Source organism: Pseudophryne corroboree, chromosome 5, assembly GCF_028390025.1.
Source record: "Pseudophryne corroboree isolate aPseCor3 chromosome 5, aPseCor3.hap2, whole genome shotgun sequence".
NCBI classification, from domain to species: Eukaryota; Metazoa; Chordata; class Amphibia; order Anura; family Myobatrachidae; genus Pseudophryne; species Pseudophryne corroboree.
This window is the reverse complement of record NC_086448.1, coordinates 131,531,141-131,555,173: the sequence shown is the minus strand read 5'-3', so window position 1 is coordinate 131,555,173 and position 24,033 is coordinate 131,531,141. Positions and strand designations below refer to the sequence as shown.

The 24,033-nt window shown below is 48.5% G+C and overlaps 1 long non-coding RNA gene and 1 other non-coding gene across 3 annotated transcripts; both read left to right on the top strand.

Moving 5' to 3' along the window:
* The first annotated feature begins 1,022 nt into the window (after positions 1-1,022).
* LOC134928849 (uncharacterized) lies at positions 1,023-14,443 on the top strand. Of its 2 annotated transcripts, none has more exons than XR_010178059.1 (3): positions 1,023-1,134; positions 2,536-2,644; positions 14,145-14,443. It is a non-coding gene; the product is annotated as an uncharacterized LOC134928849 (long non-coding RNA). The 2 variants fall into 2 exon arrangements; XR_010178060.1 differs by lacking the exon at positions 1,023-1,134 and adding an exon at positions 2,283-2,347.
* Positions 14,444-21,482: 7,039 nt separating this feature from the next.
* On the top strand, positions 21,483-21,601 carry LOC134930084 (5S ribosomal RNA). Its single transcript, XR_010178665.1, has one exon. It is a non-coding gene; the product is annotated as a 5S ribosomal RNA (ribosomal RNA).
* Positions 21,602-24,033: the final 2,432 nt, after the last annotated feature.

Here is a 24,033-nt window from a genome sequence, read left to right as displayed (position 1 = left end):
AGAGCAGTGGTGAATAGACTCTGTGCGCATGTGCTGTGTGTCTATTCACAGGAGACAGAGGGACTGGGGGCATGCCAACAGCTCACAGAGCGCTGGCCATGCCCCCTCAGTGACAAAAAGGGGAGGCGTGGAAGGCAATCGCACCATTGCCGCGAAGCCATGCCCCCCTTTGTCAAGGTCATACCCCTTTTTCAAGTGAGCTCTGAAATAAGAAAAGTTGTGAGGTATGCAGTCACAGGGATGTAGTTATGTGACTGGCGGTCAGGAGACTGCCGGTCACAATACCAGCATCAACATCCTGCCCACACACAATCCCGACAGTCGGCATGCTAACTAACAGGGACTATTCCCACTCGTGGGTGTCCACGACACCCATAGAGAAGGAATAGAACCTGTGGAGAGCACAGCTCGCCTACCCCCGGCCGGGCATATCAATGCTGGGATGCCGGCGTCGGTATGGTGACCGCCGGTCACGCAATACACACCCCAGTCACACACTGTAAATGGCTCAGCTGAGCTCACTGAAGTAGCAGGTTTTACTGGGAGGGGGCTGCAGTTCTGTCCTGCAGCCCATGGGTAAAACCTGCCACTGAAATAGTATTTTTAGTAGCTGTTAACATCATTCATTAGGAGCTCCCTGAATAAGACAGACCTCTTAAAGGATGCTGACACTTTCAAACATGTTATTTCGATTTAATGTATTTGACTAAAACATACATATTTGCTAATAAATGATGGCACCTGTAAAGTTTCAATTAGAATATATAGTAGTGCCTGGACTCTTGTGCACTAATATTGTTTACTTTGGTTGCTCAGAGCAACAGGCACTGCAGCATAACTATGCAGATGATGGCCTGAATTGCCCCCTCCCCTCCCAACTCCATTTTGCGCTACCTTTTTGCTGCTTCTAGCTCTGTATAATAAAGATTTTAACAGTATACTGTAGTTGCTCCAACCAGAGTTCACGCACCTAATGATGAGCTCACTGCAATGCATCCTGGTAGGTGTGGTTTTCTGGCTCAGCCATTGCAGATTACACTGTTTTTGCCTAGTCCCTTTCCCAAGCAGGACTGCACTGCATGTAGAAAAGACACATAATCAGAAAACTGGGATTCACTGAAGTTCCTACAAAAGGTATTATTGGGATAAAAATATTAAAACCAAAAAACACAGAAAAATGTATTGCTGAAATGTAAGCTTTGGTAGGATTATCCTTTAGTGCATTCTGCAGTACTGCTTTTACCCGAAGCACTTTTTGCCTTTTGTACATGCTAGAATCTGCCGATTACATTATCAATATTACCCGGTATCAGTGACATTAGGGGTAGGCTTACCATACCATCCATTTAAACTGGGACACCCATGGATTACACAGGCTCTGTGGATGGTTAAAACCAGGTGATATGCAGGCTTGAAGTCAGCCAGCCACAGAACCTGTCTAATTCATTAATGTCCCGGTTTAAAGGGATAGTATAGTAAGCCTAATTGGGGGGAAAGAATGGCAACCCAATGTTATCATCTGGTCTATCACCACTTATTGAATCAACACCCTAAAGCAGGTATTCCCAACCACGGTCGTCAAGGCACACTAACAGTGCAGGTTTTAGTGATATCCAGGCTTCAGCACAGGTGACTTAGTTAGTAGCTCAGTTATTTTGATTTAACCATTTGTGCTGAAGTCTGGATATCATTAAAACCTGCACTGTTGGTGTGCCTTGAGGACCGTGGTTGGGAATGGCTGCCCTAAGGGGTCTAGGTAGGGTTGCCAGTGCCACCTCATCCCTTTAATTCTGTACACATATTAATTACACAGGTTCTGTGGCTGGCTGACTTCAAGACTCCATGTCATCTAGGTACTAAGCCTTGGAGAGAAAGAGAAAGTGAACAGAGATAAAGTACCAGCCAATCAGCTCTTAACTGCCATGTTACAGGCTGTGTTTGAAAAATGATAGGAGCTGGTTGGTTGGTAATTTATCTCTGTCCGCTTTATCTCTCTCCAAGGCTTAGTACATAGACACCTACGACACATATGAAATTGCATATTTGCAATCATACATACCTACTCTCCTGGATTGGCTAAAAGACTACCTTTAGTCTTTTTATTATTATTATTATTATTATTATTATTATTATTATTTTACAGGATTGGATTACTAGTAGGTGGAGTGATACAGCCTTCTGTGTATATGATCTGTTACTGAGAGGGGTGGAGTGATACAGTTCAGTGTGATTTGTCCTGTTAGAGAAAAAGTGGTGGAGTAATACAATCCTGTGTGAGAGCAGGACTACTGAGGAGAGGGACGTAGTGATATAACTCTGTGTGATTTGCCCTGTCAGAAAATGATGGGTGAGTGAGATACAGAGCTGAGGTGATTCCTGTCAGTGAGAACAGAGAAGGGGACTGGCACAATATGTTGTGTTCTAAATGGAGAGAGTGCTGGACAGTTAGTTTGGTGTGTGTATATGTCTATCTATCTGTCTGTCTTTCTATAGTATGTGTCACTTTTTACTTTTATCTTTGGAACCTCTTTCTAGAACCATCTTATACTGTGCCAGTGTTGGAATACAGTGGCAGCCAGAAAAAAAGCCCAACGAAATACAACTGGCAGGAGGAGGAATGAATGGCAACAGGTGTCATAGATAGGTAGGAAAAAGGAATTTAAGAATAAAAATGTTATACAATTGTTTATTTCTCTAACGTCCTAAGTGGATGCTGGGGACTCCGTCAGGACCATGGGGTTTAGCGGCTCCGCAGGAGACAGGGCACAATAATAAAAGCTTTAGGATCAGGTGGTGTGCACTGGCTCCTCCCCCTATGACCCTCCTCCAAGCCTCAGTTAGATCTTTGTGCCCGGCCGAGAAGGGTGCAATCTAGGTGGCTCTCCTGAGCTGCTTAGAATAAAAGTTTAAGTTAGGTTTTTTATTTTCAGTGAGTCCTGCTGGCAACAGGCTCACTGCTACGAGGGACTTAGGGGAGAGAAGTAAACTCACCTGCGTGTAGGATGGATTTGCTTCTTAGGCTACTGGACACCATTAGCTCCAGAGGGAGTCGGAACACAGGTCTCACCCTGGGGTTCGTCCCGGAGCCGTGCCGCCGACCCCCCTTGCAGATGCCGAAGTTGAAGAGGTCCAGAGGTCCAGAAACAGGCGGCAGAAGACTTTCAGTCTTCATAAGGTAGCGCACAGCACTGCAGCTGTGCGCCATTGTTGTCAGCACACTTCATACCAGCGGTCACTGAGGGTGCAGGGCGCTGGGGGGGGCGCCCTGGGCAGCAATGTATTATACCTTTTTTATGGCTAAAATACATCACATATAGCCCTTGAGGCTATATGGATGTATTTAACCCCTGCCAGATCTCACAAACTCCGGGAGAAGAGCCCGCCGTTTTAGGGGGCGGGGCCTATTCTCCTCAGCACACGGCGCCATTTTCCTGCTCAGCTCTGCTGTGAGGAAGGCTCCCAGGCTCTCCCCTGCACTGCACTACAGAAACAGGGTTAAATCAGAGAGGGGGGGCACTTATTTGGCGATATGATTACATATGTGAAAATGCTATAAGGGAAAACACTTGTATAAGGGGTTGTCCCTGTATAATTATAGCGTTTTTGGTGTGTGCTGGCAAACTCTCCCTCTGTCTCCCCAAAGGGCTAGTGGGGTCCTGTCCTCTATCAGAGCATTCCCTGTGTGTGTGCTGTGTGTCGGTACGTGTGTGTCGACATGTAGGAGGACGATGTTGGTGAGGAGGCGGAGCAAATTGCCTGTATTGGTGATGTCACTCTCTAGGGAGTCGACACCGGAATGGATGGCTTATTTAGGAATTACGTGATAATGTCAACACGATGCAAGGTCGGTTGACGACATGAGACGGCCGGCAAACAAATTAGTACCTGTCCAGGCATCTCAGACACCGTCAGGGGCTTGTAAAAACGCCCATTTACCTCAGTTGGTCGACACAGACACAGACACGGACACTGACTTCAGTGTCGACGGTGAAGAAACAAACGTATTTTCCTTTAGGGCCACACGTTACATGTTAAGGGCAATGAAGGAGGTGTTACATATTTCTGATACTACAAGTACCACAAATAAGGGTATTATGTAGGGTGGGAATAATCTACTTGTAGTTTTTCCTGAATCAGATAAATTAAAGTGTGTGATGATACGTGGGTTTCCTCCGATAGAAAATTATTGGAGGTATACCCTTTCCCGCCAGAAGTGAGGGCGAGTTGGGAAACACACCTTAGAGTGGATAAGGCGCTCACACGCTTATAAGAACAAGTGGTGTTACCGTCTCCAGATACGGCCGCCCTCAAAGAGCCAGCTGATAGGAAGCTGAAAAATATCCTAAAAAGTATATACACACATACTGGTGTTATACTACGACCAGCAATCGCCTCAGCCTGAATGTGCAGCGCTGGGGGGGCTTGGTCGGATTTCCTGACTGAAAATATTGATACCCTTGACAGGAACAATATTTTATTGACTATAGAGCATTTTAAGGATGCATTTCTATATATGCGAGATGCGCATTCTGGCATCAAGAGTAGATGTGATGTCCATATCTGCCAGACGATGTTTATAGACATGACAGTGGTCAGGTGATGCAGATTCCAGACGGCACATGGAAGTATTGCCGTATAAAGGGGCGGTCCATCGGACCTGGTGGCCATGGCAACAGCTGGAAAATCCACTTTTGTTACCCCAAGTCACATCTCAGCAGAAAAGGACACAGTCTTTTCAGTCTCAGTCCTTTCGTACCCATAAAGGCAGGCGGGCAAAAGGCCAGTCATATCTGCCCAGGGTTAGAGGAAAGGGAAGAAGACTGCAGCAGGCAGCCCATTCCCAGGAACAGAAGTCCTCCACAGCTTCTGCCAAGTCCGCAGCATGACGCTGGGGCCATACAAGCGGACTCAGGTGCGGTGGGGGGTCATCTCAAGAGTTTCAGCACGCAGTGGGCTCACTCGCAAGTGGACTCCTGGATCCTACACGTAGTATCCCAGGTGTACATTGGAAATTCGAGACGTCTTCCCCTCACAAGTTCCTGAAGTCTGCTTTACCAACGTCTCCCTCCGACAGGGAGGCAGTATTGGGAAAAAATTCACAGGCTGTATTCCCAGCAGGTGATAATCAAAGTACCCCTCCTACAACAAGGGAAGGGGTATTATTCCACACTATATTGTGGTACTGAAGCCAAACGGCTCGGTGAGATCTAAAAGATTTGAACAATTACATACAAGGGTTCAAATCAAGATGGAGTCACTCAGAGCAGTGATAGCGAACCAGGACGATATGGTGTCACTGGATATCAGAGACGCTTACCTACATGTCCAAATTTTGCCCTTCTCACCAAGGGTATCTCAGGTTCGTGGTACAGAACTGTCACTATCAGTTCAGACGCTGCCGTTTGGATTGTCCACGGCACCCCGGGTCTTTACCATGGTAATGGCCGAAATGATGATTCTTCCTAAAAGAAATATGGACGCTTTCCTGATAAGGGCAAGGTCCAGAGAACAGTTGGCGGTCGGAGTAGCACTATCTCAAGTAGTTCTACGACAGCACGAGTGGATTCTAAATATTCCAAAATCGCAGCTTTTTCCGACGACACGTCTAATGTTCCTAGGAATGATTCTGGACACAGTCCAGAAAAGGATGTTTTCTCCCGGAGAAGAAGGCCAGGGAGTTATCCGAGCTAGTCAGGAACCTCCTAAAACCAGGAAAAGTATCAGTGCATCATTGCACAAGGGTCCTGTGAAAAATGGTGGTTTCTTACAAAGCGATCCCATTCGGTAGATTTCACGCAAGAACCTTTCAGTGGAATCTGCTGGGAAAATGGTCCGGATCGCATCTTCAGATGCATCAGCGGATAACCCTGTCTCCAAGGACAAGGGTGTTTTCTTCTGCGGTGGCTGCAGAGTGCTCATCTATGAAAGGGCCGCAGATTCGACATTCAGGACTGGGTCCTGGTGACCACGGATGCCAGCCTGAGTGGCTGGGGAGCAGTCACACAAGGAAAAAATTTCCAGGGAGTGTGATCAAGTCTGGAGACTTCTCTCCACATAAATATACTGGAGCTAAGGGCAATTTACAAGGCTCTAAGCTTAGCAAGACCTCTGCTTCAAGGTCAGCCGGTATTGATCCAGTGGGACAACATCACGGCAGTCGCCCACGTAAACAGACAGGGCGGCACATGAAGCAGGAGGGAAATGGCAGAAACTGCAAGGATTCTTCGCTGGGCGAAAAATCATGTGATAACACTCTCAGCAGTGTTAATTCCGGGAGTGGAAAACTGGGAAGCAGACTTCCTCAGCAGGCATAACCTCCACCCGGGAGAGTGGGGACTTCAGCGGGAAGTCTTCCACATGATTGTAAACCGTTGGGAAAAACCAAAGGTGGACATGTTGGCGTCCCGCCTGAACAAAAAACTAGACAAATATTGCGCCAGGTCAAGGGACCCTCAGGCAATAGCGGTGGACGCTCTGGTAACACTGTGGGTGTACCAGTCAGGGTATGTGTTCCCTCCTATGCATCTCATACCAAAAGTACTGAGAATCATAAGAAGGAGATGAGTAAGAACGATACTCGTGGTTCCGGATGGGTCAAGAAGGACTTGGTACCCGGAACTTCAAGAGATGCTCACGGAAGAACCGTGGCCTCTACCTTTAAGAAAGGACCTGCTCCAGCAGGGGCCTTGTCTGTTCCAAGACTTACCGCGGCTGCGTTTGACGGCATGGCAGTTGAACGCCGGATCCTGAAAGGGCATTCCAGATGAAGTCATCCCTACCCTGGTCGAAGCCAGGAAGGATGTAACCGCAAAACATTTTCACCGCATTTGGCGAAAATATGTTGCGTGGTGTGAGGCCAAGAAGGTCCCTACAGAGGAATTCCAACTGGGTCGTTCCTACATTTCCTGAAAACAGGACTGTCTATGGGCCTAAAATTAGGGTCCATTAAGGTTCAAATTTCGACCCTGTCGAATTTCTTCCAGAAAGAACTGGCTTCAGTGCCTGAAGTTCAGACGTTTGTAAAAGGGGTACTGCATATACAGCCTCCTTTTGTGCCCCCAGTGGCACCTTGGGATCTCAATGTTGTTTTGAGTTTCCTAAAGTCACATTGGTTTGATCCACTCACCACTGTGGAATTAAAATATTTCACATGGAAGGTGAAGATTCTATTAGCCCTGGCTTCAGCCAGGCGTGTGTCAGAATGGGCGGCTTTATCATATAAAAGCCCTTACTTAATTTTTCATTCTGACAGGGCAGAATTGAGGACTCGTCCTCAATTTCTCCTTAAGGTGTTTTCTGTTTTTCACATGAACCAACCTATTGTGGTACCTGCGGCTACTAGGGACTTGGAGGACTCCAAGTTACTTGACGTTGTCAGGGCCCTGAAAATATATGTTTCCAGGACGACTGGAGTCAGAAAATCTGACTCGCTGTTTAGTCTGTATGCACCCAACAAGATGGGTGTTCCTGCTTCTAAACAGACGATTGCTCGCTGGATTTGTAGTACAATTCAGCTTGCACATTCTGTGGCAGGCTTGCCACAGCCAAAATCAGTAAAAGCCCATTCCACAAGGAAGTGGGCTCATCTTGGGCGGCTGCCCGAGGGGTCTCGGCTTTACAACTTTGCCGAGCTGCTACTTGGTCAGGGGCACACCCTGACTGAGGAGGACCTGGAGTTCTCTCATTCGGTGCTGCAGAGTCATCCGCACTCTCCCGCCCGTTTGGGAGCTTTGGTATAATCCCCATGGTCCTGACGGAGTCCCCAGCATCCACTTAGGACGTTAGAGAAAATAAGAATTTACTTACCGATAATTCTATTTCTCGTAGTCCGTAGTGGATGCTGGGCGCCCATCCCAAGTGCGGATTGTCTGCAATACTTGTACATAGTTATTGTTACAAAAATCGGGTTATTCTTGTTGTGAGCCATCTTTTCAGAGGCTCCTTCGTTGTTATCATACTGTTAACTGGGTTCAGATCACAGGTTGTACGGTGTGATTGGTGTGGCTGGTATGAGTCTTACCCGGGATTCAATATCCTTCCTTATTATGCACGCTCGTCCGGGCACAGTATCCTAACTGAGGCTTGGAGGAGGGTCATAGGGGGAGGAGCCAGTGCACACCACCTGATCCTAAAGCTTTTATTATTGTGCCCTGTCTCCTGCGGAGCCGCTAAACCCCATGGTCCTGACGGAGTCCCCAGCATCCACTACGGACTACGAGAAATAGAATTATCGGTAAGTAAATTCTTATTTTCTCTAACGTCCTAAGTGGATGCTGGGGACTCCGTAAGGACCATGGGGAATAGCGGCTCCGCAGGAGACTGGGCACATCTAAAGAAAGCTTTAGGACTATCTGGTGTGCACTGGCTCCTCCCCCTATGACCCTCCTCCAAGCCTCAGTTAGATCTCTGTGCCCGAACGAGAAGGGTGCACACTAGGGGCTCTCCTGAGCTTCTTAGTGAAAGTTTTAGTTTAGGTTTTTTATTTTCAGTGAGACCTGCTGGCAACAGGCTCACTGCATCGAGGGACTAAGGGGAGAAGAAGCGAACTCACCTGCGTGCAGAGTGGATTGGGCTTCTTAGGCTACTGGACATTAGCTCCAGAGGGACGATCACAGGCCCAGCTTGGATGGGTCCCAGAGCTGCGCCGCCGGCCCCCTTACAGAGCCAGAAGGCAGAAGAGGTCCGGAAAATCGGCGGCAGAAGACATCCTGTCTTCAACAAGGTAGCGCACAGCACTGCAGCTGTGCGCCATTGCTCTCAGCACACTTCACACTTCGGTCACTGAGGGTGCAGGGCGCTGGGGGGGAGCGCCCTGAGACGCAATAAAAACACCTTAGATGGCAAAAAAAATGCATCACATATAGCTCCTGGGCTATATGGATGCATTTAACCCCTGCCAGAATACATAGAAAAACAGGAGATAGGCTCCGCCCCCTTATCGGCGGCCTTATCTCCTCAGCACACTGGCGCCATTTTCCCTCACAGCTCCGTTGGAGGGAAGCTCCCTGGCTCTCCCCTGCAGTCACTACACTACATAAAGGGTTAAAAAAGAGAGGGGGGCACTAATTAGGCGCAGTATAAACTATACAGCAGCTATAAGGGGAAAAACACTTATATAAGGTTATCCCTGTATATATATAGCGCTCTGGTGTGTGCTGGCAAACTCTCCCTCTGTCTCCCCAAAGGGCTAGTGGGGTCCTGTCCTCTATCAGAGCATTCCCTGTGTGTGTGCTGTATGTCGGTACTTTTGTGTCGACATGTATGAGGAGAAAAATAAGTGGAGACGGAGCAGATTGCCTGTAATAGTGATGTCACCCCCTAGGGGGTCGACACCTGAGTGGATGAACTGTTGGAAGAAATTACGTGACAGTGTCAGCTCTATATAAAAGACAGTGGTTGACATGAGACAGCCGGCTACTCAGCTTGTGCCTGTCCAGACGTCTCATAGGCCGTCAGGGGCTCTAAAGCGCCCGTTACCTCAGATGGCAGATATAGACGCCGACACGGATACTGACTCCAGTGTCGACGGTGAAGAGACAAATGTGACTTCCAGTAGGGCCACAAGTTACATGATTGAGGCAATGAAAAATGTTTTACACATTTCTGATAATACGAGTACCACCAAAAAGGGGTATTATGTTCGGTGAGGAAAAACTACCTGTAGTTTTCCTGAATCTGAGAAATCAAATGAGGTGTGTGATGATGCGTGGGTTTCCCCCGATAACAACTGATAAATTCTAAAATGTTATTGGCATTATATCCTTTCCCGCCAGAGGTTAGGGTGCGTTGGGAAACACCCCCTAGGGTGGATAAAGCGCTCACACGCTTGTAAGGGCTCTACCCTCGCCTGAGATGGCCGCCCTTAAGGATCCTGCTGATAGAAAGCAGGAGGGTATCCTAAAAGGTATTTACACACATACTGGTGTTATACTGCGACCAGCAATCGCCTCAGCCTGGATGTGCAGTGCTGGGTTGGCGTGGTCGGATTCCCTGACTGAAAATATTGATACCCTAGATAGGGACAGTATATTTTTGCCTATAGAGCATTTAAAAGATGCATTTCTATATATGCGTGATGCACAGCGGAATATTTGGCATCAAGTCTAAGTGCGTTGTCCATTTCTACCAGTAGAGGGTTATGGACACGTCAGTGGTCAGGTGATGCGTATTCCAAACGGTATTTGGAAGTATTGCTTTATTAAGGGGAGGAGTTATTTGGGGTCGGTCTTTCAGACCTGGTGGCCACGGCAACAGCTGGGAAATCCACGTTTGTACCCCAGGTCGCCTCTCAACATGAGAAGACGCCGTATTATCAGGCGCAGTCTTTTCGTGGACAAGCGGGCAAAAGGTTCCTCATTTCTGCCCCGTGACAGAGGGAGAGGAAAAAGGCTGCAGAAATCAGCCAGTTCCCAGGAACAGAAACCCTCTCCCGCCTCTGCCAAGCCCTCAGGCACGGTGGGGGGCCCGTCTCAATGAATTTTAGCGCGCAGTGGGCTCACTCGCAAGTAGACCCCTGGATCCTTCAGGTGATATCTCAGGGGTACAAATTAGAATTCGAGACGTCTCCCCCTCGCCGTTTCCTAAAGTCGGCTTTACCGATGTCTCCTTCTGACAGGGAGACAGTTTTGGAAGCCATTCACAAGCTGTATTCCCAGCAGATGATAATCAAGATACCCCTCCTGCAACAGGGAACGGGGTATTATTCCACACTGTTGTGGTACTGAAGCCGGACGGCTCGGTGAGACCGATTCTAAATCTAAAATCTTTGAACACTTACATACAGAGGTTCAAATTCAAGATTGAGTCACTCAGAGCAGTGATTGCGAACCTGGAAGAAGGGGACTACATGATGTCTCGGGACATCAAGGATGCTTACCTTCATGTCAAAATTTACCCTTCTCACCAAGGGTACCTCAGGTTTATGGTACAGAACTGTCACTATCAGTTCAGACGCTGCCGTATGGATGGTCCACGGCACCCCGGGTCTTTACCAAGGTAATGGCCGAAATGATGATATTCCTTCGAAGGAAGGGAATTTTAGTTATCCCTTACTTGGACAATTCCCTGATAAGGGTAAGATCCAGGGAACAGTTGGAGGTCGGTGTAGCACTATCTCAGGTAGTGTTGCGGAAGCACGATTGGATTTTCAATATTCCAAAATCGCAGCTGGTTCCGACGACGTGTCTTCTGTTCCTAGGGATGATCCTGGACACAGTCCAGAAAAAGGTGTTTCTCCCGGAGGAGAAAGCCAGGGAGTTATCCGAGCTAGTCAGGAACCTCCTAAAACCGAGCCAAGTCTCAGTGCATCAGTGCACAAGGGTTCTGGGTAAAAGGGTGGCTTCCTACGAAGCAATCCCATTCGACAGATTCCACGCAAGAACTTTCCAGTGGGACCTGCTGGACAAATGGTCCGGGTCGCATCTTCAGATGCATCAGCGGATAACCCTGTCACCAAGGACAAGGGTGTCCCTCCTGTGGTGGTTGCAGAGTGCTCATCTTCCAGAGGGCCGCAGATTAGGCATTCAGGACTGGGTCCTGGTGACCACGGATGCCAGCCTGCGAGGCTGGAGGGCAGTCACACAGAGAAGGAATATCCAGGGCTTATGGTCAAGCCTGGAGACATCACTTCACATAAATATCCTGAAGCTAAGGGACATTTACAATGCTCTAAGCTTAGCAAGACCTCTGCTTCAAGGTCAGCCGGTGTTGATCCAGTAGGACAACATCACGGCAGTCACCCACGTAAACAGACAGGGTGACACAAGAAGCAGGAGGGCAATGGCAGAAGCTGCAAGGATTCTTCGCTGGGCGGAAAATCATGTGATAGCACTGTCAACAGTATTCATTCCGGGAGTGGACAACTGGGAAGCAGACTTCCTCAGCACGACCTCCACCCGGGAGAGTGGGGACTTCACCCAGAAGTCTTCCACATGATTATAAACCGTTGGGAAAAACTCGACAGGTATTGCGCCAGGTCAAGGGACCCTCCGGCAATAGCTGTAGACGCTCTGGTAACACCGTGGGTGTACCAGTCAGTGTATGTCTTCCCTCCTCTGCCCCTCATACCCAAGGTACTGAGATTGATAAGATGGAGAGGAGTAAGCACTATATTCGTGGCTCCGGATTGGCCAAGAAGGACTTGGTAACCGGAACTTCAAGAGATGCTCACGGAGGATCCGTGGCCTCTACCTCTAAGAAGGGACCTGCTCCAGCAAGGACCCTGTCTGTTCCAAGACTTACCGCGGCTGCGTTTGACGGCATGGCGGTTTTGAACGCCGGATCCTGAAGAAAAAGAGGCATTCCGGATGAAGTCATCCCTATCCTGATCAAAGCCAGGAAGGATGTAACCGCAAAACATTATCACCGCATTTGGCGAAAATATGTTGCGTGGTGCGAGGACAGTAAGGCCCGACGGAGGAAATTCAACTGGGTCGATTCCTACATTTCCTGCAAACAGGAGTGTCTATGGGCCTGAAATTGGGGTCCATTAAGGTTCAAATTTCGGCCCTGTCAATTTTCTTCCAAAAAGAACTAGCTTCAGTCCCTGAAGTTCAGACGTTTGTAAAAGGGGTACTGCATATACAGCCTCCTTTTGTGCCTCCAGTGGCACTTTGGGATCTCAATGTAGTTTTTGGGGTTCCAAAAGTCACAATGGTTTGAACCACTTAAATCTGTGGAGTTAAAATATCTCACATGGAAAGTGGTCATGCTGTTGGCCCTGGCCTGGGCCAGGCGCGTGTCAGAATTGGCGGCTTTATCCTGTAAAAGCCCTTATCTGATTTTCCAATCGGACAGGGCGGAATTGAGGACTCGTCCTCAGTTTCTCCCTAAGGTGATTTCAGCGTTTTCACCTGAACCAACCTATTGTGGTGCCTGCGGCTACTAGGGACTTGGAGGACTCCAAGTTGCTAGACGTTGTCAGGGCCCTGAAAATATATGTTTCCAGGACGGCTGGAGTCAGAAAAACTGACTCGCTGTTTATCCTGTATGCACCCAGCAAGCTGGGTGCTCCTGCTTCTAAGCAGACTATTGCTCGTTGGATTTGTAGTACAATTCAGCTTGCACATTCTGTGGCAGGCCTGCCACAGCCAAAAATCTGTAAATGCCCACTCCACAAGGAAGGGGGCTCATCTTGGGCGGCTGCCCGAGGGGTCTCGGCTTTACAACTTTGCCGAGCAGCTACTTGGTCAGGAGCAAATACGTTTGTAAAATTCTACAAAATTGATACCCTGGCTGAGGAGGACCTGGAGTTCTCTCATTTGGTGCTGCAGAGTCATCCGCACTCTCCCGCCCGTTTGGGAGCTTTGGTATAATCCCCATGGTCCTTACGGAGTCCCCAGCATCCACTTAGGACGTTAGAGAAAATAAGAATTTACTTACCGATAATTCTATTTCTCGTAGTCCGTAGTGGATGCTGGGCGCCCATCCCAAGTGCGGATTGTCTGCAATACTGGTACATAGTTATTGTTACCAAAAAATCGGGTTATTGCTGTAGTGAGCCATCTTTTCTAGAGGCTCCTCTGTTATCATGCTGTTAACTGGGTTCAGATCACAAGTTGTACGGTGTGATTGGTGTGGCTGGTATGAGTCTTACCCGGGATTCAAAATCCTTCCTTATTGTGTACGCTCGTCCGGGCACAGTATCCTAACTGAGGCTTGGAGGAGGGTCATAGGGGGAGGAGCCAGTGCACACCAGATAGTCCTAAAGCTTTCTTTAGATGTGCCCAGTCTCCTGCGGAGCCGCTATTCCCCATGGTCCTTACGGAGTCCCCAGCATCCACTACGGACTACGAGAAATAGAATTATCGGTAAGTAAATTCTTATTTTTTTGTCAGATTTTGGAAAGGTTTTATCTACGGGATGTTTAAATGGATGAGGTATAAGAGTATATTTACGAAGCACCAGCGTGTTTGAGCTCAAAGTTTAAAACTGCACTAATTTTAAATACAAAAGACGCTGGGTTTTTGCACTTAGTAATGCTCTAAATTTGTGCGGAAAACCATCAAGAAATGGTAAGCTTACGATAACAGCTGCTACTACAGGGAGGGGCAGTGAGTTGGGAGAATTGTATTGGGACCCTTTTACATTTTTGCCAAGACCCTGCAAAATCTAGACCCTCCTCTCCATTCACCTTGTCTTTGCAGTGTGAAACATCGTATGAGACAGCCATACTCTGTGGACAGGCATACTGGCATGCACATACGCCTGCTTCCGATATTGCACTAATTACTGGATATGTCAGAAGGCAGGGAAGGTTGGCTTCCTCTGATGTAGGGAATGGCTCAAGCTGTTACATTTTGTGTGCTCTTGATTTATTATTTTTACCTCTGTCACCAACACCACACAGCCAGTGTTGTGCCCCCGGCTCTTCACCCACAGTCTCTGACACATAATGCTGAACTTTTATTTGCAGTAAAATACAGTGCAATATATAGTTGCTTACCCTACCAGAATGTTCCATGATTATTAGGAGTACTACCAGGCACTTTGTTTATATGTTCTCTCTGTGACTGTGATAGAGATGCAGAGCTGTGATAAATAAAAAGATTTTAAACCTACCGGTAAATCTTTTTCTCCTAGTCCGTAGAGGATGCTGGGGACTCCGTAAGGACCATGGGGTATAGACGGGCTCCGCAGGAGACATAGGCACTATAAAGAACTTTAGAATGGGTGTGCACTGGCTCCTCCCTCTATGCCCCTCCTCCAGACCTCAGTTAGAGAAACTGTGCCCAGAGGAGATGGACAATATGAGGAGAGGATTTTGTTAATCTAAGGGCAAGATTCATACCAGCCCGCACCATCCACACTGTATAACCTGGACTATACGCAACCAGTTAACAGTATGAACAAAAAACAGTATCAGCGAAAGGCTGATCTCAACTGTAACATAACCCTTATGTAAGCAACAACTATATACAAGCCTTGCAGATTTTGTCCGCACTGGGACGGGTGCCCAGCATCCTCTACGGACTAGGAGAAAAAGATTTCCCGGTAGGTTTAAAATCTTATTTTCTCTTACGTCCTAGAGGATGCTGGGGACTCTGTAAGGACCATGGGGCTTATACCAAAGCTCCAGACCGGGCGGGAGAGTGCGGACGACTCTGCAGCACCAACTGAGCAAACTCAAGGTCCTCATCAGCCAGGGTATCAAACTTATAGAACTTTGCAAACGTGTTTGAACCCGACCAGGTAGCTGCTCGGCAAAGCTGTAAAGCCGAGACGCCTCGGGCAGCCGTCCAAGAAGAGCCCACCTTCCTAGTGGAATGGGCCTTTACCGAATGTGGTAACGGCAATCCTGCCGTACAATGAGCCTGCTGAATCGTGTTACAGATCCAGCGAGCTATAGTCTGCTTCGAAGCAGGAGCGTCAACTTTGTTGGCTGCATACAGGACAAACAGTGCTTCTGTTTTCCTAACCCTAGCCATCCTGGCTACATAGATTTTTAAGGCCCTGACTACATCCAGAGACGTGGAGTCCTCCAAGTCATCCGTAGCCACAGGCACCACAATAGGTTGGTTCATATGAAACGATGAAACCACCTTAGGCAAAAATTGAGGACGAGTCCTCAACTCAGCCCTATCCACATGGAAAATCAAATAGGGGCTCTTGTGAGACAAGGCCGCCAATTCAGACACCCGCCTTGCAGATGCCAAGGCCAACAACATGACCACCTTCCAAGTGAGAAATTTAAATTCAACCGTTTGAAGAGGTTCAAACCAGTGAGACTTCAGGAACCGTAACACCACGTTAAGGTCCCAGGGTGCCACAGGGGGCACAAAAGGAGGCTGGATGTGCAGCACTCCCTTTACAAAAGTCTGGACTTCTGGGAGAGAAGCCAATTCCTTCTGAAAGAAAATAGATAGGGCCGAAATCTGTACCTTAATGGAGCCCAATTTTAGGCCCATACCCACTCCTGTCTGTAGAAAGTGGAGAAAACGGCCAAGATGGAAATCTTCCGTAGGAGCATTCTTGGCTTCACACCAAGAAACCTATTTCCTCCAGATACGGTGATAATGTTTTGCCGTCACCTCCTTCCTAGCTTTTATCAGAGTAGGGATGACCTCCTCCGGAATACCTTTCCCAGCTAGGATGCGGCGTTCAACCGCCATGCCGTCAAACGTAACCGCGGTAAGTCTTGGAACACGCAGGGCCCCTGTTGTAACAGATCCTCCCTGAGAGGTAGAGGCCATGGATCTTCTGTGAGCATCTCCTGAAGATCTGAATACCAGGCCCTTCGAGGCCAATCTGGAACAATGAGGATTGTTCTCACTCTTTTTTGTCTTATGATTCTTAATATTTTTGAGATGAGAGGAAGAGGGGGGAACACATAGACCGACTGAAACACCCAAGGTGTCACCAGGGCGTCTACTGCTACTGCCTGAGGGTCCCTTGACCTGGCACAATACTTCCGAAGCTTCTTGTTGAGGCGTGACGCCATCATGTCTATGTGAGGAATTCCCCAAAGACTTGTTATCTCTGTAAAAACGTCTTGATGAAGTCCCCACTCTCCTGGATGGAGATCGTGTCTGCTGAGGAAGTCTGCTTCCCAGTTGTCCACTCCCGGAATGAAGACCACTGACAGAGCGCTTACGTGATTTTCCGCCCAGCGAAGAATCCTGGTGGCTTCCGCCATTGCCACTCTGCTCCTTGTCCCGCCTTGGCGGTTTACATGAGCCACGGGTGTGACGTCTGATTGGATCAGAACTGGTAGGTCGCGAAGAAGATTCTCCGCTTGTCGTAGGCCGTTGAATATGGCCCTCAATTCCAGTACGTTGATGTGTAGACAAGCCTCCTGGCTTGACCATAGGCCCTGAAAACTTCTTCCTTGTGTGACTGCTCCCCATCCTCGGAGGCTCACGTCCGTGGTCACCAGTCTTGAATGCCGAACCTGCGACCCTCTAGAAGGTGAGCACTTTGCAGCCACCACAGGAGAGACACCCTGGCCCGGGGGGACAGGCTTATTTTCTGATGTATTAGTAGATGGGACCCTGACCACTTGTCCAGGAGGTCCCACTGAAAAGTCCTTGCATGAAACCTGCCGAAGGGGATGGCCTCGTAGGCTGCCACCATTTTCCCCAGAACTCGAGTGCATTGATGAACAGACACTCTTTTTGGTTTTAGCAAGTCTCTGACCATGTTCTGGAGGTCCTGGGCTTTTTCCACCAGGAGAAAAACCCTCTTCTGTTCCGTGTCCAGAATCATGCCTTGGAATGATAGTCGCGTCGTTGGAATCAATTGTGACTTTGGCAGATTGAGAATCCAACCGTGTTGTTGTAGCACTCTCAGGGAGAGCGACACGCTCTTCTGCAATTGATCTCTCGATCTTGCTTTTATCAGGAGATCGTCCAAGTATGGGATAATTGTGACTCCCTGCCTGCGCAGGAGCACGATCATCTCCGCCATCACCTTGGTGAAAATCCTCGGGGCCGTGGAAAGCCCAAACGGCAACGTCTGAAACTGGTAATGACAGTCCCGTACAGCGAATCTCAGGTACGCCTGATGAGGAGGATATATGGGGACATGAAGGTATGCATCCTTTATGTCGAGTGACACCATAAAATCCCCCCCTTCCAGACTGGAGATAACAGCCCGGAGTGATTCCATCTTGAATTTGAACTTTTTTAAGTACAGGTTTAGGGATTTTAGATTTAAAATAGGTCTGACCGAACCATCCAGCTTCGGGACCACGAACAGGGTCGAATAGTACCCTTTCCCCTGTTGAACTAGGGGAACCTTGACAATCACTTGCTGTTGATACAGCTTTTGAATTGCAGCTAACACTACTTCCCTCTCTGGGGAAGAAGCTGGCAAGGCCGACTTGAAAAATCGGCGAGGGGGCACCTCTTCGAATTCCAGTTTGTAGCCTTGGGATACAATATCCATCGCCCAAGGTTCCACGTCTGACAGAACCCAGACCTGGCTGAAGAGTCGAAGACGTGCCCCCACCGGTGCGGACTCCCTCAGTGGAGCCCCAGCGTCATGCGGTGGATTTAGTAGAAGCCGGGGAGGACTTCTGCTCCCGTGAACTAGCCGGAGCAGACGCTTTCTTTCCTCCACTATTACCTCTGGCGAGGAAAGATGAGCCCCGACCTCTTTTGGACTTACGTGACCGAAAGGACTGCATCTGATACTGTGGAGTTTTCTTTTGCTGTGAGGAACAAAAGGCAAAAAGGTAGATTTACCCGCGGTAGCTGTGGTAACCAGGTCTGCGAGACCTTCCCCAAATAAAACTTCACCTTTGTATGGCAAAACCTCCATATTTTTCCTTGAGTCGGCATCACCCGTCCATTGGCGGGTCAACAGGGCGCCATGTAGAAATCGCCATGGCGTTGGCTCTCGAACCCAGCAGCCCAACGTCTCTTTGAGCGTCCCTCATATATAAGACTGCATCTTTAATGTGGCCTAAGGTTAATAAAATGGTATCCCTATCTAGGGTATCAAGGTCAGCTGACAAGGTATCTGTCCAAGCTGCAACTGCACTACACACCCATGCCGATGCTATTGCCGGTCTGAGCAAAGCACCTGTATGCGCATAAATAGACTTTAAAGTAAATTCCTGCCTGCGATCAGCAGGATCCTTGAGGGCTGCTGTGTCCGGAGACGGTAGCGCCACCTTCTTGGACAGGCGTGTTAAAGCCTTGTCCACCCTGGGTGAGGATTCTCAACGTACCCTGTCCTGTGCAGGGAAAGGATATGCCATAAGAATCCTCTTGGGAATCTGCAGTTTTTTATCAGGAGTTTCCCAAGCCTTTTCAAATAACTCGTTAAGCTCATGGGATGGGGGAAAGGTTACCTCAGGTTTCTTTTCCTTATACATGCGCACCCTCGTGTCAGGGACCGAGGGGTCATCTGTGATATGCAAAACCTCTTTTTTATTGCAATAATCATATAATGAATACTCTTTGCCACCCTTGGGTGCAACCTCGCTTCATCGTAGTCGACACTGGAGTCAGAGTCCATGTCGGTATCAGTGTCTGCTATTTGGGATAGGGGACGTTTTTGAGACCCAGAAGGGCCCTGTGACCCAGCCGAAGCCGTGGATTGACTCCCTGCTCTTTCCCTGGACTCTGCTTTGTCCAATCTCTTATGTAATAAGGTCACATTTGCATTTAAAACATTCCACATGTCCATCCAATCCTGAGTCGGCGTTGCCGACGGAGACACCACAATCATCTGCTCCACCTCCTCCTTAGCTGAGCCTTCCGCATCAGACATGCATACACACTCGTACCGACACCCCCACACACACAGGGATATAGTTATAAGGAGACAGTTCCCCAATAAGGCCCTTTGGAGAGACCGAGAGAGAGAGTATGCCAGCACACACCCAGCGCCAACTGACACTGGAAAATAATGTCCCAGATAATAGCGCTTTTATATCAAATTACTGTGTAATACACTCACTGCGCCTTACAAGTGCCCCCCCCCCTCCTCTTTTCAGCCCTGTGTCACCGTGTTCAGCAGGGGAGAGACTGGGGTGCCAGCTTCTCTGCAGATCTCTGTGGAGAAAATGGCGCTGATTAGTGCTGAGGGACCAAGCTCCGCCCCCTCCAGCGGCGGGCTTCGGTCCCGCTCAAAATATCGCGCTTACCTCCGTGAAGATCTGAAGTCTTCTGCAGCCTTGAAGTCTTCTTTTCTTCTCATACTCACCCGGCTTCTATCTTCCGGCACTGCGAGGAGGACGGCAGCGTGGCTCCGGGACGAACAGCGAGGAGAGACCTGCGTTCCGACTCCCTCTGGAGCTAATGGTGTCCAGTAGCCTAAGAAGCAGAGCCTATCACTTAAGTAGGTCTGCTTCTCTCTCCTCAGTCCCACGATGCACGGAGCCTGTTGCCAGCAGTGCTCCCTGAAAATAAAAAACCTAACAAAATTCTTTATCAGAGAAACTCAGGAGAGCTCCCCTGTAGTGCACCCAATCTCCTCTGGGCACAGGATCTAACTGAGGTCTGGAGGAGGGGCATAGAGGGAGGAGCCAGTGCACACCCATTCTAAAGTTCTTTATAGTGCCCATGTCTCCTGCGGAGCCCGTCTATACCCCATGGTCCTTACGGAGTCCCTAGCATCCTCTAGGACGTAAGAGAAAAAGGGATGCTGAGCTGCGATATAGAGATTGCAGAACTATGATAAATAAAGAGATGCAGAGCTGTGATGGAGATGCAAAGCAAAGATAGATAAAGATATGCAGCAGGGATGATATGAATAAAGATATGCCTAGCTATAATAAAATGATGCAGTACTGCGATAGAGATGCAGAGCTGTGGTAGATAAACAGAGCTATAATAAAGATGTGCTGAGCTGTGATAAAGATGATGAGCTGTGATAAAGAGTTGCAGAGCTATGATATAGAAGCACAGTTGTAATAAAGTGATGCAGAGCTGCGATAAAGACGTGCATAATAAGATGCAGAGTTCTGATACGTAAAGAGATGCAGAACTGTGATCAATAGAGGTGCAAAGCTGTAAGAGATGCAGAGCTGTGATATAGGCATTTCAAACTATCCACTATCTCCTCTTGGATGTCCCTACATTTTCTTAAGCTTAATGGGTGGAATTCAGTTGTTGCGAACGGCAGCTGTCAGTGCCGAATGTGCAATTCAATTGCTGCTCCATTTAGCTGCGAACAGCTACAGGTGTCTGCATTTCAGCTTGTACCCTCCAGAAGTGGTCGCGTCGCGACCAGCACTTTGGTCGGGTTTAGGGCCGGTCAAACTGTGCGATTGAATGGAGGGCCGCAGCCACTGTCTGCAGCTGTATTACAAGCGGACTGGTCGTCCACATGTAGTACAGCTACAAATGTCCCTGCCAAATTGTCCGCCGCCTGAGAGACCTCTAGTAACAGGGAAATGATGCAGGAGCTCACAGCGCTACCCGGAAGTGCCGTAACCCTGCTGAAACGCCGAATATAGGGAGAAAGAAGGGGGGGGGGCATGGAGATGCTGACACCAACCCCTGACAATGATCCGAGAGAAGGGGGAAGATGTGGGCACCAACCCCTGACAACAAGCAGTGAGGGTGAGTAATTAAAAGGGGGCTTTCTAGTGGAAAGGGAGCCAGTGGAGGGATTAGCTGAGAGGGAGGGCAGATACAGAGTGGCGTGAAAGAAAGATCATTCTAGAACACAGGTTCTCAAACTCGGTCCTCAGGAGCCCACACAGTTCATGTTTTGCAGGTAACCCAGCAGATGCACAGGTGTATTAATTACTCACTGACACATTTTAAAAGGTACACAGGTGGAGCTAATTATGTCACTTGTGATTCTGTGAGGAGACCTGTAAAACAAGCACTGTGTGGGGTCCTGAGGATAGAGCTTGAAAACCTGTGTTCTAGAAGCATTACAGAGAGATTGGAGAGGAGAAAGTCACTTGAGAGGAAGACCAAGGAGGGGTGTGAATCAGGGATGTGTGGTGAGCTAAATGGTTTAGGAGGCACAAGAGCCAAATTTACACGCAATAAATGAGTCTAGGGTACATCTGGGCATTATACACCTACCGCCACACCACACTGTATATGCCCAATCTCATCTGATCTTGGACGCTAAGCAGTGTTGGGCCTGGTTAGTACTTGGATGGTAGACCACCTGGGAATACCAGGTGCTGTAGGTATATAAATCACTAGTGATGCCACATCTCGTATACTGTGCACAACTATGGGCACCATTCTACAAAAAGGATATCCTGGAACTATAAAAGGTTCAGAGACGACGGCCAAATTAAGGGGATGGAGACGCTAGAATACGAGGAAAGGCTTTATAGGCTAGGCATGTTTACACTGGAAAAAGAAGATTAAGAGGAGACATGATTAACATTTTCAAATACATAAGGGGTCAATACACAGAGCTAGCGGGGGATTTGTTCTTGGTAAGATCGTCACAAAGGACACGTGGATACTCAGGTTAAAGGAAAGAAGATTTCTCTTACATCCTATAGGATGCTGGGGTCCACATTAGTGCCATGGGGTATAGACGGGTCTACTAGAAGCCATTGGCACTTTAAGAGTTTGAGAGTGTGGGCTGGCTCCTCCCTCTATGCCCCTCCTACCAGACCCAGTTTAGAAAATGTTCCCGGAGGAGCCGGTCACAGCTAGGGAAGCTCTACAGAGCTTCTTTAGAAAAAGTTAATTTCTCTGACGTCCTAGTGGATGCTGGGGACTCCGTCAGGACCATGGGGAATAGCGGCTCCGCAGGAGACAGGGCACAAAAGTAAAAGCTTTAGGATCAGGTGGTGTGCACTGGCTCCTCCCCCTATGACCCTCCTCCAAGCCTCAGTTAGATTTTTGTGCCCGGCCGAGAAGGGTGCAATCTAGGTGGCTCTCCTAAAGAGCTGCTTAGAGTAAAAGTTTTGTTAGGTTTTTTATTTTCAGTGAGTCCTGCTGGCAACAGGCTCACTGCATCGAGGGACTTAGGGGAGAGAAGTGAACTCACCTGCGTGCAGGATGGATTGGCTTCTTAGGCTACTGGACAGTACCATTAGCTCCAGAGGGAGTCGGAACACAGGTCTCACCCTGGGGTTCGTCCCGGAGCCGCGCCGCCGACCCCCTTGCAGATGCCGAAAAGTGAAGAGGTCCAGAAACCGGCGGCAGAAGACTTTTCAGTCTTCATAAGGTAGCGCACAGCACTGCAGCTGTGCGCCATTGTTGTCAGCACACTTCATAGCAGCGGTCACTGAGGGTGCAGGGCGCTGGGGGGGGCGCCCTGGGCAGCAATGATAGTACCTTATTCTGGCTAAAAATACATCACATATAGCCCCTGGGGGCTATATGGATGTATTTAACCCCTGCCAGGTCTCAGAAAAACGGGAGAAGAAGCCCGCCGAAAAAAGGGGCCTATTCTCCTCAGCACACAGCGCCATTTTCCCTCACAGAAATGCTGGTGGGAAGGCTCCCAGGCTCTCCCCTGCACTGCACTACAGAAACAGGGTTAAAACAGAGAGGGGGGGCACTTATTTGGCGATATGACTATATATATTAAAATGCTATAAGGGAAAAACACTTATATAAAGGTTGTCCCTGTATAATTATAGCGTTTTTGGTGTGTGCTGGCAAACTCTCCCTCTGTCTCCCCAAAGGGCTAGTGGGGTCCTGTCCTCTATCAGAGCATTCCCTGTGTGTGTGCTGTGTGTCGGTACGTGTGTGTCGACATGTATGAGGACGATGTTGGTGAGGAGGCGGAGCAATTGCCTGTAATGGTGATGTCACTCTCTAGGGAGTCGACACCGGAATGGATGGCTTATTTAAGGAATTACGTGATAATGTCAACACGCTGCAAGGTCGGTTGACGACATGAGACGGCCGGCAAACCAATTAGTACCTGTCCAGGCGTCTCAAACACCGTCAGGGGCGTTAAAACGTCCTTTTACCTCAGTCGGTCGACACAGACACGGACACTGACTCCAGTGTCGACGGTGAAGAAACAAACGTATTTTCCTTTAGGGCCACACGTTACTTGTTAAGGGCAATGAAGGAGGTGTTACATATTTCTGATACTACAAGTACCACAAAAAAGGGTATTATGTGGAGTGTGAAAAAACTACCTGTAGTTTTTCCTGAATCAGATAAATTAAATGAAGTGTGTGATGATGCGTGGGTTTCCCCCGATAGAAAATTATTGGCGGTATACCCTTTCCCGCCAGAAGTTAGGGCGCGTTGGGAAACACCCCTTAGGGTGGATAAGGCGCTCACACGCTTATCAAAACAAGTGGCGGTACCGTCTCCAGATAGGGCCGCCCTCAAGGAGCCAGCTGATAGGAGGCTGGAAAATATCCTAAAAAGTATATACACACATACTGGTGTTATACTGCGACCAGCGATCGCCTCAGCCTGGATGTGCAGCGCTGGGGTGGCTTGGTCGGATTCCCTGACTGAAAATATTGATACCCTTGACAGGGACAGTATTTTATTGACTATAGAGCATTTAAAGGATGCATTTCTATATATGCGAGATGCACAGAGGGATATTTGCACTCTGGCATCAAGAGTAAGTGCGATGTCCATATCTGCCAGAAGTTGTTTATGGACACGACAGTGGTCAGGTGATGCA